The sequence below is a fragment of the Perca fluviatilis genome, chromosome 1 (genome assembly GCF_010015445.1).
Source record: "Perca fluviatilis chromosome 1, GENO_Pfluv_1.0, whole genome shotgun sequence".
In the NCBI taxonomy this organism is placed as follows: Eukaryota; Metazoa; Chordata; class Actinopteri; order Perciformes; family Percidae; genus Perca; species Perca fluviatilis.
In genome coordinates, this window is record NC_053112.1 from 1,757,080 (window position 1) to 1,772,519 (window position 15,440).

The 15,440-nt window shown below is 40.6% G+C and overlaps 1 pseudogene; it reads right to left on the bottom strand.

The window, feature by feature from the left end:
- Positions 1-4,848: 4,848 nt before the first annotated feature.
- LOC120566560 lies at positions 4,849-14,392 on the bottom strand (annotated as a pseudogene).
- Between the last annotated feature and the right edge of the window lie 1,048 nt (positions 14,393-15,440).

The following is a 15,440-nucleotide window of genomic DNA, read 5'->3' on the forward strand; positions in this document are numbered from 1 at the left end:
TAACCAACTTTTCAAAAATGTTTGAGACTGTGCACAAAATAGATACTGGTCTGTAGTTACCAGGTTCATGGCTGTTTCCTTTTTAAAAGGGAACTACCTTGGCCCTCTTGAGGTCATTGGAAAAAACACCGATTCAACAGACAGGTTAACAATATGGGAGATGCAAGGAGATATTTGGGCAGTAGCATCACGTAAAAACGAGGGCCCTTAGAGCAGTCTAGCTGTAAGAGCTTTTTTTCCATCTCCCCTACCTCAACCTTCTGTAAGGAAAAACACACACACAAAAAAACAAAAAAAAACACACACACACACATGAATTGGGCAGTGCTCCAAGTTTATTATAGAAAGATTTCACCCTATCTATGTTAAATAACCCAGAGGAAGGATGAAGATTTGAAACCAGCTTTTCTGCTATAGCAAATAAATATTAAAATAATTAGCAACCTCTTTCTTATTAAAATTAAGGGAGCCCTTAATTTTTAGTCCTGTGTTTCCTGGATTCTTGGCATTTGTCTTGGGCGGCCCCAATTCTTTTAAGGTCTTCCACAACTTTTTTGGGTTATCCCTATTATTCAATACATAATTCTTAGAGTGAGTTGATTTTGCATCTCTAATAAGATCCTGAGTATTATTTCTTGCTTGCTTATATAAAATAAAATCATCATGATTTTTTGTTCTAGAAAAGTTTTACAGTTTTTTACGATCACTATGACACTTTTTTCAATACTTTTAACAACTTTCCTAAACTCTTAACACAGTTAGCACAACATCCGTCTGTGTAGGCTATTACAATTAACACATTTGTTGTTGCTTTGACACAAAATGCATACAGTTAACACAAATTTAAAATGCTTGAACTTCTTTTACACACAAGCTCCACCAAAACCAAAACAATGGATCTTTACTGCCAAATTTACAAATGCTTTCACACTGTATGTCAGAACAGATAACATCATGTTCTAAACCTAACTTATAGGCTAAAGTCAAAGTGAACAGCTGATCATATTGTAAATTGAAACACAAATATATCCCCTGCATTTTATACATGCATTTATTGAGAAACAGCTGATTGAAGTTATAGATCAATCACAGCTGATTCCCTTCTAGGAAACACACTCAGGTGTTGAGGTTCTTCCAATCACATGATCATATGGTAGTACAGTAAAAAGAGGACCTATTTGAACAATATACTGTAGATGAACACAGAAAATAAGAAAAATGCCTTCATGAGGGAGAGGAAGAGGAGTACCAGGACAGTTCTGTCTCTGTCTCCTTTTTCATAAACCGTACATTCTATAAAGCTACTCTGAGATGGGTCAATCATTTTTTGTATTGAATCTCTGCAGCAAAAGAAACAAATTGGTGGCCGGGTAGAGCAGGCGCACATACTTGGAGGTTTGTGCCTCGGCGCCGTGGTCCAGGGTTCAAATCTGACTTGTGACGATTTCCTGCATGTCTCCCCCTCCCCCCTTTCTCAACTAGCTGTCCTGTCAAATAAAGGCGGAAAAGCCCCAAAAAGAATCTTCAAAAAAAGTATACAAAACAACAAAACAAAAATGTAGAGAGGCTTCAACAGAAACTGCAGTGCAATATGATCAATACAATCACTGTTGTCTGTTGTATAAGGGCAGACCTGACTGACACATATAAAATAATGCAGTTTCTGTAATTCCATCTGATGTTAGTGTTTTTTATGACATTGTTCTATGATTGACTAAATGTTCCTGTTGGGAGAGAACATGTGTTAGTGTTGTGGAAGAAGTATTTGATTTTGAGACATGATTGTATTGTTTTGGTAAACATAGTGTATTGTGTTAGTGAATTATTGTATTTTGAAAATCAGTTTTGGTGTTTAGTTTACAATGTGTGATTTTGAGCATGAAATTAACTGTTTTGCCAATCGTGTTGTGGGTGTGTTGGTGCGATAGAGTTTAGGAAAGTTGTTAAAAGTATTGAAAAAATTGTCATGAGCGATCGTAAAAAAACTGTAAGTGCTTTTTCCCTGGTTGTGTGTGTTTGTGTGTGTGTGTGTGTGTGTGAGTGTGTTTGTGTGTGTTTGTGTGCGTGTTTTTTTTTTTTGTGTGTGTTTGTGTTTTGTGTATGTGAGTGTGTGTGTGTGTGTGTGTGTGTTTGTGTGTGTTGTTATGTGTGTGTGTGTGTGTGTGTGTGTGTGTGTGTGTGTATGTGTTATGTGTGTGTGTCTGTGTGTGTGTTTGTGTGTGTGTATGTGTGTGTGTGTGTGTCTGTGTGTGTTGTGTGTGTGTGTGTGTGTATTGTGTGTGTGTGTTGTGTGTAGGTGTGTGGCGTCGTCTGTTGTCATCATCACAATGACAACATACACACACACACACACACATACACATTCTTATTTTGACTCGATCCCACACACACACACACACACACACACAACACACACACACACACAACACACACACACACACACACACATCACACATCCCGGCGAACACAAATACTCACCTCAGAGCACGAAAATGTGGATTAATCCGCCGCTGAAAATAGTTCCAAACTAATACACGATGCTTTCCAACGGCAGGAACTTTCCGGGAACTAGGAACCCTTTGAGACTGTGAGCGGCTCGCACCTCACAATCTTTGTTCAAGCAGCAATTAAGACTCATATTTATATATTTATATATTTCTGTGAAAGGAGCCAAACTGTGGAATTGGCTTCCTACAAATATAAAGACCCCTAACTAAATTGTCCACCTTTAAAAAAATAGTAAAAGCATGGTTAATACAGCAGCAGCAGTCTGATCATGCCATATGAAATGTATAGCTGTGTGTATGTGGGGGTGTGCATCTGTGAGTCCGAAGTTAATCTGTTTATTTACTACACTTATTTTTATTGTTTTTTTTGTGGACATTTTATTGTTTACTGTAAAAATCTGACTCCTTTTATTATTTGAACTGTTAAAAGCCCCTCCTAGGGACAGGTGTTGCGAATTAGCCATGGCTATAAACACCTTGATACAGGTATTGTTTTATGTAATAATCTATGTTTTTGTATCTGTCCCTATTTAAATAAACTACAAAAAAAAAAAATAATAATAATAATATTAATGTTTCTAGTGGCGGCATCCTCTAGTGGAAGTAGTAGTTTTAGGAGGTGCAAAGCAAGAAGTAAGGTGATGAAGTATAAGAGCCAAATGTCCCGGTAATGAGGCAGGTTGGGGTGTGGATGGGTCAAACAGGACTTTCACCCAAGAGAACAGGGTTTGTGTCCAGTTTGAAAATCCTCCACAATCACAATTTGTTTTTTTACGTTTAACGGTTCTTTTCACCACCATGTATAAACACCACTAACACCAACTTATCACCACTAGTTTTACACTTATTTTTGAATTGCATGGTCAATAAACCTCATTTATAGGAAACTATACCTAATCCTTGAGTTAAAAAAGATGAAATTATGAATTATTTAGACTAATATTAAAGGAAGGATAATCACACACTGGTATATGTCAACGTTCAGCGAGGATACTGTTTAGAAACATTTAAAGTTTTTTTCTCAAATGCTAAAATATTTAATAAAACACCCCAAATTCTATGAAAGTAGAGATCCGATCTTCTGTCGCTCGTGAGCGGCTGCGTATTGAATCATCCATCCGTGTTATTTTTGGGTAAATACAATTATGTAGTTAAAAAGAAACCACTTTACTCTTATTTATTTATTTTATTTTTTATTTCTTTATGTGACTGTTTGTCTTGTATCACTTGTGGTTTCTTGGAATTGTTTCACGTTAAAATAAAAAATTAAATAAAAAGAAACCCAGATTTCTGTATGATATATAAAGAAATTTTTGAAAAACGGGAGCTAAAAAAAAAGGTGAGACCGATTCATCCTCCACAATCACTGCTGGTGAAACAAACATTTCCTCCTGCGGCTCCTTCACATTAAAAGCATCCAACAGGTGAAACACACAGGGAGCTTTTATTGTGAAGCAGCCACAGGAAACACAATGTACTCGTAATGAAATACAACTTCTGTGTAAAACAAGCTTTTCTGTTCAGTGTTTGGTGTTCAAGTCACTGTTTACTCAGGCCTTGTGTTCAACAACTGCTTTATTTTACAGTTTTTATTCTACAATCACATATTTACAGATTTCTTTGACTTATAAACCATCTCACCCACAAAAAAACCAAAAAATAAACAAGGTAGACTAATAATGAACCAAAACACTTTTCAGACAAAATAGAAACATTCATTAACCTTTTTATACCTGGTATAATATTGACACATATTGTGTTCTGTAGACACTATAGACATGTAATAGACCTTAAGCTGAGTTCAGACCAAAGAAAGTGATCCACAGATTTTTGGCAGAGTTGTGCGGCGGTGGGAGTGTCACTGAAACAGCCTGTTTTGTGTACTTCTCAATGTAGCACAAGTACACTTTATATTTCACACTTACTGTTATCTGTCAGATGGTCTATAGATCTCCCCCATTTCTGACTGAACTTGAAGGCAGCTTTATTTCCGGAGAAAGAGAGAAAGAAAAGAGATGAGTGAGATATAGCGAGTGCTTTGTTGTTACAGGAAACATTCAGCGGGACTGATGGAGGGACTGAGGAAACAGTCAGCTGTTCCCCAAACTCCCGGGCTGATAGAGCCTGTGTTTGGAGTTTTAAAACGTTCTCGTGGCAGAGATAGAGGCAGTGATGTTTCCTGTTTCCTGTACGGGACTCTCACAACGCCTCAAAACACTCTGACAACTCTGATCTCTGTTACATGATTGGCCACTGCAGCATGACACAGGGTTGCGTTCTATCAAAATTTTCACCGCTGTGTTTTTTCCATCTTCCCCCTGTGGCAACCACTACCCCCAATTAATATGTATGGAAAGACCTGCATTTATTGTGGATGCAGACTTACTCTTAAATGAAGGTGTTTTTTGAAACTGATTTCTTCTGGAAGTTAAAATAAATGTCTGTGGATTTAACAGAGGTTTTTAAAAATAGATATTCTGATGCAGTGTTGAAGAGATGAATGCATTAAATTAATTTGTTGACTATGAAATGGAATACATATAATTAAACAAGTCTTAACAATTAAGTATAAATCCATCACCGCATTAAAAAGATAGAAAATAATATCTAAACTAATTATTAACATTTCTTTCCCTGAATGAAAATAAATGAATCAAAGTTAAGTGATTAGTTTACTCTGACAGGAGAGATGATCAGAGAGGCAGAGTTTTTACCACCAGAATTAAGACTGGGACTGAAGACTGGGAAGAGTTTCTCAGTGAAGGAGCAGTCAGTAAAGGAGATAAAAAGAGCTGCAGCATCTACGTCATAAAAGGAGACCAGACCCTCCTCATAATCCACAAACACCCCCACCTTCTGAGGAGGAGACTTCAGAGAGAGAAGGACTGGAGGACCAGCTAGAGCTTTGTACTCATTTGCATTTCTCAACCATATAGTCCAGTAACCATTCTGAGGGCTCGCTGTGATGCTTCCCTTCCTGTTGATCGACTCTCTGGCCACTCCTAAAGTCCATTCAGTCTTTCCTTTAACTTGAACCTCAAAGTAAAATCTGCCTGAAGAGAAACTCTGCTTTCCTAAAACACAAACACCCTTAGAAAATCTCTCCGGGTTGTCTGGGAGATTCTTCCTCACATCACCATGATTCACTTGTTTCCCATCATCAGACAGGATGAGTTCAGGATGTGCTGTATCAGGATCAAGAGTCACATCCACTGCATACTGCTGGACCCTCTTCAGCTCGGCTTCAAGCAGCTTCTTCATCTCTTTCCTGAGTGTCTCCTCCAGCTGAACCACAGCTTTCACCACAGTCCCCTCATATGATGATGGATGGACGCTGATCTCTGTCCAGTCCTTGGTGGGTGGAGGTTGTTGGATGTTTAGGGACTGGACACTCTGGAGAAGATGGAGGTGGTCTTCAGAGCGTAACACCTGCTCCACCTCAGTGCTTCTCTTCATCAGCTCAGAGATTTCCTGTTCCAGCTCTTTGATGAAAGCTTCGGCCTGTTTTTCTGTTGTTTTCTGCTTCTCTTTGATCGTGTTGATGAGCTCATTCAGGCCTCTCTCAACAGACTCCTTCAGAGAAGTGAAGACCTGAACACCTTCTGCTATCTCTCTGTCTGCATCTTCCTCACTGAGGTCGACTGAGTGTTTGATCTCCTCAATCTTCAGTGCTCTCTTCTGGATCATCTGCTGAATTTCAGCCTCTGTCTTCCCCAGCTCGGCCTTCTTTCCTTCATATCCTTCTTTCAGAGGAACAACATCATGCGTCTTGTGATCTAAAACAGTGCAGAGCATGCAGACACATGTCTGGTCGGTCTTACAGAACAGCTCCAGAGGTTTATCGTGCTGCATTACATCCTGTCTTCCAGGTTCTCCACAGGGTCGATCAGCTGATGTCTTTTCAGGCCTGACATGGTCAGATGAGGCTCCAGGTGAGTCTCACAGTAGGAGACCAGACACACCAGGCAGGACTTCTGGGCCTTCAGTTTGGTTCCAGTGCAGACGTCACGGGAACTTCTCCTGGTTTGGACACTTGTTGCTCTGAGCTGCTGCTGCTGGCTTTCTGTTGAGCTGACTGTCTGAACTGAGCAACCATCTCAGAGAACAAAGTGTTGACATGCAGCTCAGGTCTTGTGGTAAAACCCTCTTTACAGATGGGACAAAGGCACCTGTTACTAGTATTCCAGTGTTCAGTGATGCAGTTTTTGCAGAAGTTGTGACCACATGGTGTGCTGACAGGATCAGTGAACACATCCAGACAGATGGAGCACAGAAACTGATCTTCAGATGGCAGATAGTTTGCAGCAGCCATATCTACACATAGTGTGAAAGAAAAGAAAAACATATTCAAAATACAGTTTTAGTTATAAAAAAAGTGTTTTGACTTGCATTGAACTGTGAACAACAAGGAACATTTAAATCATGCTAACAAAGTCAAGCTTCCTACTCTGACAAAACAGCACTGAATATATCCATACAGAGGCTCAGCCCGGTTTACAGCGGCTAAATGCACTATATATTTTAAAGGTCCCATGGCATAAACATTTTCACTTTTTAAGGTTTTTTAACATTAATATGAGTCCCCCAGCCTGCCTATGGTCAGTGGCTAGAAATGGTGATAGGTGTAAACCGAGCCCTGGGTATCCTGCTCTGCCTTTGAGAAAATGAAAGCTCAGAATGGACCAATCAGGAATCTTCCCTTTATGATGTCATAAGGTGTCACGACTTCGGGGAATTAGAGGACCCAAAAGCAGAGAGCAGACGAGGGAACGTTTGATCTTGGGGAAGTATTTCACAAAAACAGCAAAGTACACACCAAACAAACAGAGTCCCGACTGTAGAGGGCAAAAACTTCTTCCAGAATGTTAAGCAAACGAGAACAGGGAATCCAAAAAACCAAAGTAGTCCAAAACCAGGAACTTGAGACAAAAAAGGAAATCCAGGGAACAGGGAACTCACGAAGCTGGTAGCGGCACGAGAGAAACTACAAAAACAAACTGATCTGACACAGGACAAGTATTAGGGGACCACTAAGGCCTATGTAAAATAGACTTCAGATACAGTATTAGGGGACCACTAAGGTCTATATAAAAGAGACTTCAGATACAGTATTAGGGGACCACTAAGGTCTATATAAAAGAGACTTCAGATACAGTATTAGGGGACCACTAAGGTCTATATAAAAGAGACTTCAGATACAGTATTAGGGGACCACTAAGGTCTATATAAAAGAGACTTCAGATACAGTATTAGGGGACCACTAAGGCCTATATAAAAGAGACTTCAGATACAGTATTAGGGGACCACTAAGGTCTATATAAAAGAGACTTCAGATACAGTATTAGGGGACCACTAAGGTCTATATAAAAGAGACTTCAGATACAGTATTAGGGGACCACTAAGGTCTATATAAAAGAGACTTCAGATACAGTATTAGGGGACCACTAAGGTCTATATAAAAGAGACTTCAGATACAGTATTAGGGGACCACTAAGGTCTATATAAAAGAGACTTCAGATACAGTATTAGGGGACCACTAAGGTCTATATCGAGTGTCGGCAACCTTTTGATATGAAGTGCCCTTTTCAAAATTTCTTGTTTATCAGTGTGCCATGTTATGTTTTATTATGACATCACATCAAAATGTAATATCCAGGGAATCTGTAATTTTATTCCATAACAACATTTGATAACATTTATTTCTCATAATCATGACCTTGGTAATTATTATTATTATTATTATTATTATTATTATTATTATTATTATATGTGGAAACATGGTTTCAGTATGCAGTCCTGATTGGTGGGCTGACAAAAATATCACTGTTATAGAGCCTGAAGCGAAAAGTTGTGGAAAAGCCCAGCTTTAATGATGAATGGACTGAGAGGTCCTGTATGCCTCATTTTCAATGAAACGATGCTGTGGCAAAATAATAATAACACAAGCAGCATCATTATCAAGAATGAAGAACACGAACATAACGATTGCGTCATCGACGTATATTAAGTAGCCACATGTATTTGTTTTGGTCTGAAAATGCATCCTTATTTACCGCTCCAGCGGAGAGGACGGTTTCTTCAGCCAGCTTAAGTTTATAAGAATTTGTCCAAATTTCAACATTCCCTGCAAACTAAGATAAACAGACTACAAACCCGACAGCGTTTGTTTTAGCTTGTTTTGTAAAAATGCTATGCTATTGCTATGCTAATGCTATGTGCAGAGTATAGCTGTGTTTGCGTAAAACAGCGGTGGACAAGAGTGGACTGAGCAGACTGAGCAGATTGATATATCGCTTTCTACATGTTGATGCTGGTCTACACAGGTGAGTGCATTGATAAGTATTGGCTTTTAACTCACGAAGGTTTAATTGTAGCCTCCTTACAGTAATAAGACTAGCGTTAGTTCATCTGCCTCAGCGGCCGTTGGTAATAACTTTGTATTGTTCCCAGTCAGAGATAGGAATCAATCAAACTACCGTAAATAACAGGTTGCTCACGAAGCGATTTATATTTTCCTCCGTGGGTGCTGACAACGCGCACCCTTTAAAAAAAAAGGTTGTCAAAAATGTTTGCATTTCAGAACCTTAGGAAATGGACACAAACACACACACGGCATACTAAAGCCGTGAAACTCAGGACAGCGCCACTTCTCACAGATGGAGGCGTTTACAGATAAGGATTGGTGAGGAGAAGTTTAATCAATTATATCAATTTCAATGCCACCGCCATGACCAATCACACTATGACAGACACTCCACTTAGCACCACCTGCAATGTTTAATATTAAATGAATGTAAAATGAACTGGCAGTCTGGCACGTGGGTGCTCAGTATATTCCGTGGGTGCTCGAGCTCCGGAGCACCACGGTATCGGCACCTATAATTAGGCGCAACTGTGAACGTTGTAATTTGGCATGCGGATGAGAGAGTGCTTCAGCATTTCAACCATGATTTCAACACATCAATAACTCTCTTGCACACATATTGCCAGCGTGCCATTGGTTAAGGTCCGCTGCCGATGGTGGCACGCGCGTGCCCTAAGGTTGCCGCCCCCTGGTCTATATAAAAGCATCAAAAAGCAGAATGTCATAAGACCTTTAAAGGGGTGATAGAATGATTATATAGGGTATTTCACACTTTTCCTTATGGTCTCCTAATGGGGTATGTAACATTAGTTGGGCTGAAAATGGCCTGGTTGATATTTTATTGGCCCTTATGCATCCCTGTGTTTTGGCCCTATTTGTAACAAGAGCTTTTCTTCCAAATATGGTATGCTCGTGAATATTTAGATGAGCGCTGCGCTGATTGGTTGATCGAATTGCCATAGCAGACTTTAGAGAAGCGACAGAATGTCATATTCCAGACACTGCAATGTTTCCTTAACCAAATTCACTTCTGAGACTTTTTTGTGTGAGAGAAATCAACTATATAAAGCCCAAATATGGGCCGTTTACGAAAATTGATGGCTAATTGCAAATATGGTAAGACTGTGTGTCGGACTTCAGCGGTGGTGCTGCTGCCTCGCCCGGCCGCTTCCTCCACAGACCCGGTCTGCTGTGAGCTCCGTTAGGCTGGCAGCCCTGACAGAGCTCCAGGGCCTGCAGCTCCTCTCTTCCTGCTAGCTAAATGGCCCGTTGTGTGAGAGGCGCGCGGTCAGCGAAGCTTGTCACACCCATAGATATAGAACAATAGATATGACATGACGTCATAATTTAGGGCCATAACTGTCCGCCATCTTACTAGGGTTCTGTTTACAATTGTCACCTATGGCAGCAATATGGCTGTGCAGCACCTAACTGCTTTACCAGAAGGACCAAAGAGACCCAGGAGGCTGCCATCACTTTCCACACGCTCAGTAGGAGTAGATAGAGTATTTTTTCTCTTCTTTTTTAATTATAAATACAGAAACGTATGGTGAACTAGCTAGCTAGCTAGTTACGTTGCCCAGCAACTGTTAACAGACCGGCTGAGATGTCAGTTATTGGTGATTGCTAGCTAGCTCTTAACATCATTTATGAACAGAAAACATCGTTTTAGTTGATTGATTTTTACCTCAAATAAGACATTTAGTAACGTTAACGTTATAACAGTTTTTTAACACGTTTATTATTGACATACATACATTGACTGCGGCGGCTGATTTCACTCAATCTGTGTTAAGTTTTCAGTTAAATTAAAGTTAACGACAAGTACTGTAACGTTACCGTTAAACAGACCAGCCGCACTTTTAGCTCCCCAAACATTAGCCATGTTGAATCCTGCTGTCAGTCATCATATATTAACTATTCTATTAACTATCTATTGTTGTCAGCTTACCTCATGCCTTTACACGATTTTCCTTTCAGTAAAGCAAATTAAAACTTAATAATCCATGTCTTGACGAGGTAAAGTAACTTCCAGAAAGCGTTCCTACTTCAGCAGCAAGTCTCCGCATTACTATCGTAAATGTAATTTTCATAACGTTAGCGCAATGAAAATTGCGACAAGTCCATCAGCAGTTCTGGTGAAGTCATTATAGTCTTTATCAACAAAAACTCATTGAAGCTAGCGAGGCTCTCCAACTACTCAGCTCATCATCTAAACTAACTCCATGCCGGCCGGTGACAGTAAGAAAACAAACGCAAACAGGAAGTAACGGGGTTGATGGGAAATGTGGTCTTATAGTTGAGATTGACATTAAAAATATTGTTTAATGTATATTAGCCATTCAGAATACCAAAGACAGTTTTACATATTAAGTTCATGCAAAATTGAAAACATAAAATTATTACCTGCAATATAAATGCAAAATTATGAGATTATCTTCATAATTGAACACATTACTTGTTCTCTTGGAGCTATATCAATCAAAATTCCACCCAAATCTCTATTTTTTGTTTCTTTCTAGAAAGGCACAGTTGTCTTACAGTCATTACTTTGAATTAAAACCACTATTGATGTATTGGTAGAAAAACATAAGGATTATAAAGACAACATGAGCCTCTCTCCCCATTGATTCCAATGGAAGCAATTCTAAAACTTAACCCTGGTAAGATGGCCGCCAAGTGCTTCCATCCTGGAATGGTAAGTCAGAATTACATGTCATATCTATTGTTCTATATCTATGGTTACACCAGCAATCTCTTACCACATGTTACACACATGTCACGCCACTTAGCTATACAACATCTAAATGTCTTATAAAGCTAACAACGGTGTCCGATTTCAAGTTAATGAATATTTGTTAGCTATAAATCACGGATAGTTAGCTTCATTTTTGGTCGTAATTCGAGTATATTTACTGTTTGAATTTCGTCACGCCACTTATACAACGTCTAACTAAATGTCTTATAAACCTAACAACGGTGTCTGATTTCAAGTTAATGAATATTTGTGAATTCCAGAGGAATTCTAACAGGAGACTAGCCAGCTAGCTCTCATTGATAGAGCTACATCCAGCCGCAGGCTCTATCAATGAGACGCGGACAAGAGCCGTGTATTTCACCCATCGTTTGTTTAAATAACCCAACACATTATAATTACACACATTAATAGATTAACTGGAACCTGTGGTAAGAGATTGCTGGTGTAACAAGCTCGCTGACCGCGCTCTCACTCACACACACCTGGCATTAGGAAGAGGGGAACTGCAGGCCCTGGAGCTCTGTCAGGGCACCAGGCGGGTATGAAGTGCCGTGGGTTGCCAGCCGTAACGGAGCTAACAGCAGGCCGGGGTCTGTGAAGGAAGGCAGGCCGGGCGGCGAGGCAGTAACCCAGGCAGCACTGGCCGCTGACGTCCGACACACAGTCGGACAAAATTTGCAATTAGACATCCATGTTTGTAAAACGGCCCATATTTGAGCTTTACATAGTTGATTTATCGCATAAAAAAGTTTCAGAAGAGAATTTTGTAATGGAATAGCAGAGATCTGCCTGACCTAGCTAGAATCAGAAGACTGCCTGATCTCAGGTCAGTTGTGTAGCCTATGTAAATGTTCTACCTGATCTCAGGTCAGTTGTGTAGCCTATGTAATGTTTAAGTGTGACTGTTCTCTTTAATACACCCATGGGCTGACAAAGGTTCCGGTTTTGGGAGGTTGACGTCAACTTCCAGCTTTGTTGAGATTCGCCCGTTTTCAGCGGCAGTTTCAAAATATGAGATTTCCATAGTAAAGGCTGTCAGTGGGACTTTGAGCTCATATGTATGTCCCATTTACCCACCGAACTGTCGTTATTCAACTATGACAGGGTAAAATCAGTTTTGCATTCTATCACCCCTTTAAGTACATAATTCCATATGTGTTCATTCATAGTTTTGATGCCTTCAGTGATAATCTACAATGTAAATAGTTATGAAAATAAAAGGAAATGTATGAGAAGGTGTGTCCAAACTTTTGGCCTGTACTGTACATATTGTCAAACAGTTCATATTCTCTAGCTGCTTCACAATAAAAGCCTCCCACTAGTTTTCTAGTGGAAAGCTTTTATTGTGAAACGTATCAGAGGAAATAGAGGAAGCAGTGTGCAATCAGTAAACAGACAGAAAACCACAGAGATTCAGTTCCAAGTTAAAAGGCGTCGTTGGATATGAGCCAGGTCTGCGCAGAGAATCGATCACGGCGATCGGCCCCGCAATGCTGCGTGGGTAGATTTGTGTCCGACTTGATCCCGACTTGCTCCGACGTCATGCACACGTGGGCAACGATAATCTCACGAGATCAAGGTGGCCGCAGTATTTAGAGCCAGGCGCCGCAGTTGCTCTCCACCGACTGCAAGACCCGCAGGACCCAGGGGCATGCTGGGAAACACCAGCCTCTCAGCTGATCTAACAGCTGATTGGTTCAGAATCGACTCAACATGATGATGTTTTATATAAACTTTTTATTGATTTTGAATCAGAGGGATTTTAACTGCTATTTGTCTGATTTAAAAGCTTATTCTGAACAGAACACATGTTGTGAGGCTGATAGTGATGTTTAGAAGTCAGAGAGACTAAATCTGTTCAGATTACAGATCATCTACAGTCTGGTGTTAATTTAAATCAGCAACAGATCACATGGAGAGCATTCTTGACAGCTACTCTGTCATAATAAAAACAACTGGAGACTGTGTACAATCTGATATATGGGTGTGATAACATTATTTCAAATCACAATCGGACCACAGTGTTTCTGTCACTTCCTGTTCAGTCTGAAGGCTGCTGGAATCATAGACAGTGTATATATAGGCTGGAAACGGCTGAAACTGTCCGACTAGAGAGCTGATTTTTGTCCCCCCGGCTGCTGCCGCCTGCTCTCGTCTACTTTACAGGCGAGGCGCAGTTCATCTAGAACGAGCCTAATAATGCTCCTGTGTCCAAGTTTTATCAAAGAACAGCACAGCTACTTGAACACATTACATTTCCTCCAGCTGCTTCACATTAAAAGCCTCCCAACTGGTTCTCTGTTTGAAAGCTTTTATTGTGAAACAGCCAGAGAAGATAGAGGAAGCTGTATTCAGGAAGCGATCCGTAAACAGTAACAATAGCAGTAAAGTAGGAAGTAATCTAAACTCCAGTCCTGAGAAATGACACAGAGAGACTGTTTAAAGCTGTTAAAGTGGGCTACTGTATAGTGGGCTTGTAGACAAACAGCCAGAGTTATATTGTTACCAATTTCACAAGAAATGAAAAGAGAGGAACTTCCTGTCTGAGTAGAGCTAAAGTTTAGTGTTAATCCTGGTTGTAGAAAGTGTAAATCTGATCAGCTGTACTCACCAGTGTTTGGCAGAGACTCTGCTGTGTTGTTGAGAAAGACCTGATGAAGTCAGTTTGACTTTTCTTTCAGAGAGAAACAGAGACTTGTCTCGACTGCAGCGTGGCTGACACTCTGACAAACTTCACTTTCATTTCTGGAGTGTGACGCTGAAGCTCTCCTCTTTCCAGTGTTGCCTCCTCCTCTAACTGCAGGTGCTGCAGCACCCCCTGTTGGCAAACTGTGATGACAATAAAATGATAGCTTATAAATATCTCTGGTTGATGTGTCTGTTCTACGGCATTGTATGTCATGTTTTGGTTGTGGGATGAAGCGAGGGATAATTTTAGTAACTATTTTATTAAAAAGTATTTAATTTATTTTCAGTGTGTAGTATTAGCCAATCAGATGTGCCTTGACGCGAATCACGCGATACGATTCAGCCTTACGCAGCACGCACACTCATGGCCCCACCAAAAGTTTCACAACTACTACTATATCAGCGTTACTAGCTAGTTAGCAATGTCTCAAAAAAGAATTTGGGATTTTTTCAATCCAACCCCAAACACCCGAGGACTAGCGAGATTTCTCTACCTGACTTGTCATCCAGCATACCAGAAAAAGGTACAACCCCGACGCTCGAGCAGGACAAGCTAGCTTCTGTCGTTCCCCGGTGCTAGCCAACACGAACGGCTGCTAACGCTAGCACTTTAAATTCCGAAATTTCTCTCACTGCCCCCACCAACAGAGAGCTTTCAAACCAGCTTGGTTTGAAAGATGGAAATGGCTCCATTATGGCAATGACACTGACAAAGCCCTGTGCTTTACTTGCTGGTCTGTGGTAGCCAAAAGTTGGTACATGACTGTTACAGAGCTGACGCGTGTTCATAACAGGGGCTTTTCGTATTGGCAGTAAAGCCACAAAAATATTCAGAAATCAGGAGAAGTCAGTCTTCCACCTAGAAGCTGTGAACAAAATTGCTGCGCTGAATAGTACGCCGATCAGTGCCCTGCTCTGAGACGCGCGTTTTTGAAGGAGCAGAATACCGGCAGAGAGGTTCTCCAAGAGGCCTTCAAGTCAGTACGGCTGTTTGGTCCGACAGGGCTTACTCTCTCGAGGCCACGATCACCGTGAAGGACATTTCTGGCGTATGATGATTGACCGCTCGAAGTCGCTTCCGCAGCTCGCCAGTGGATGCTTCGGCAGGGATAACTGGCTGTCA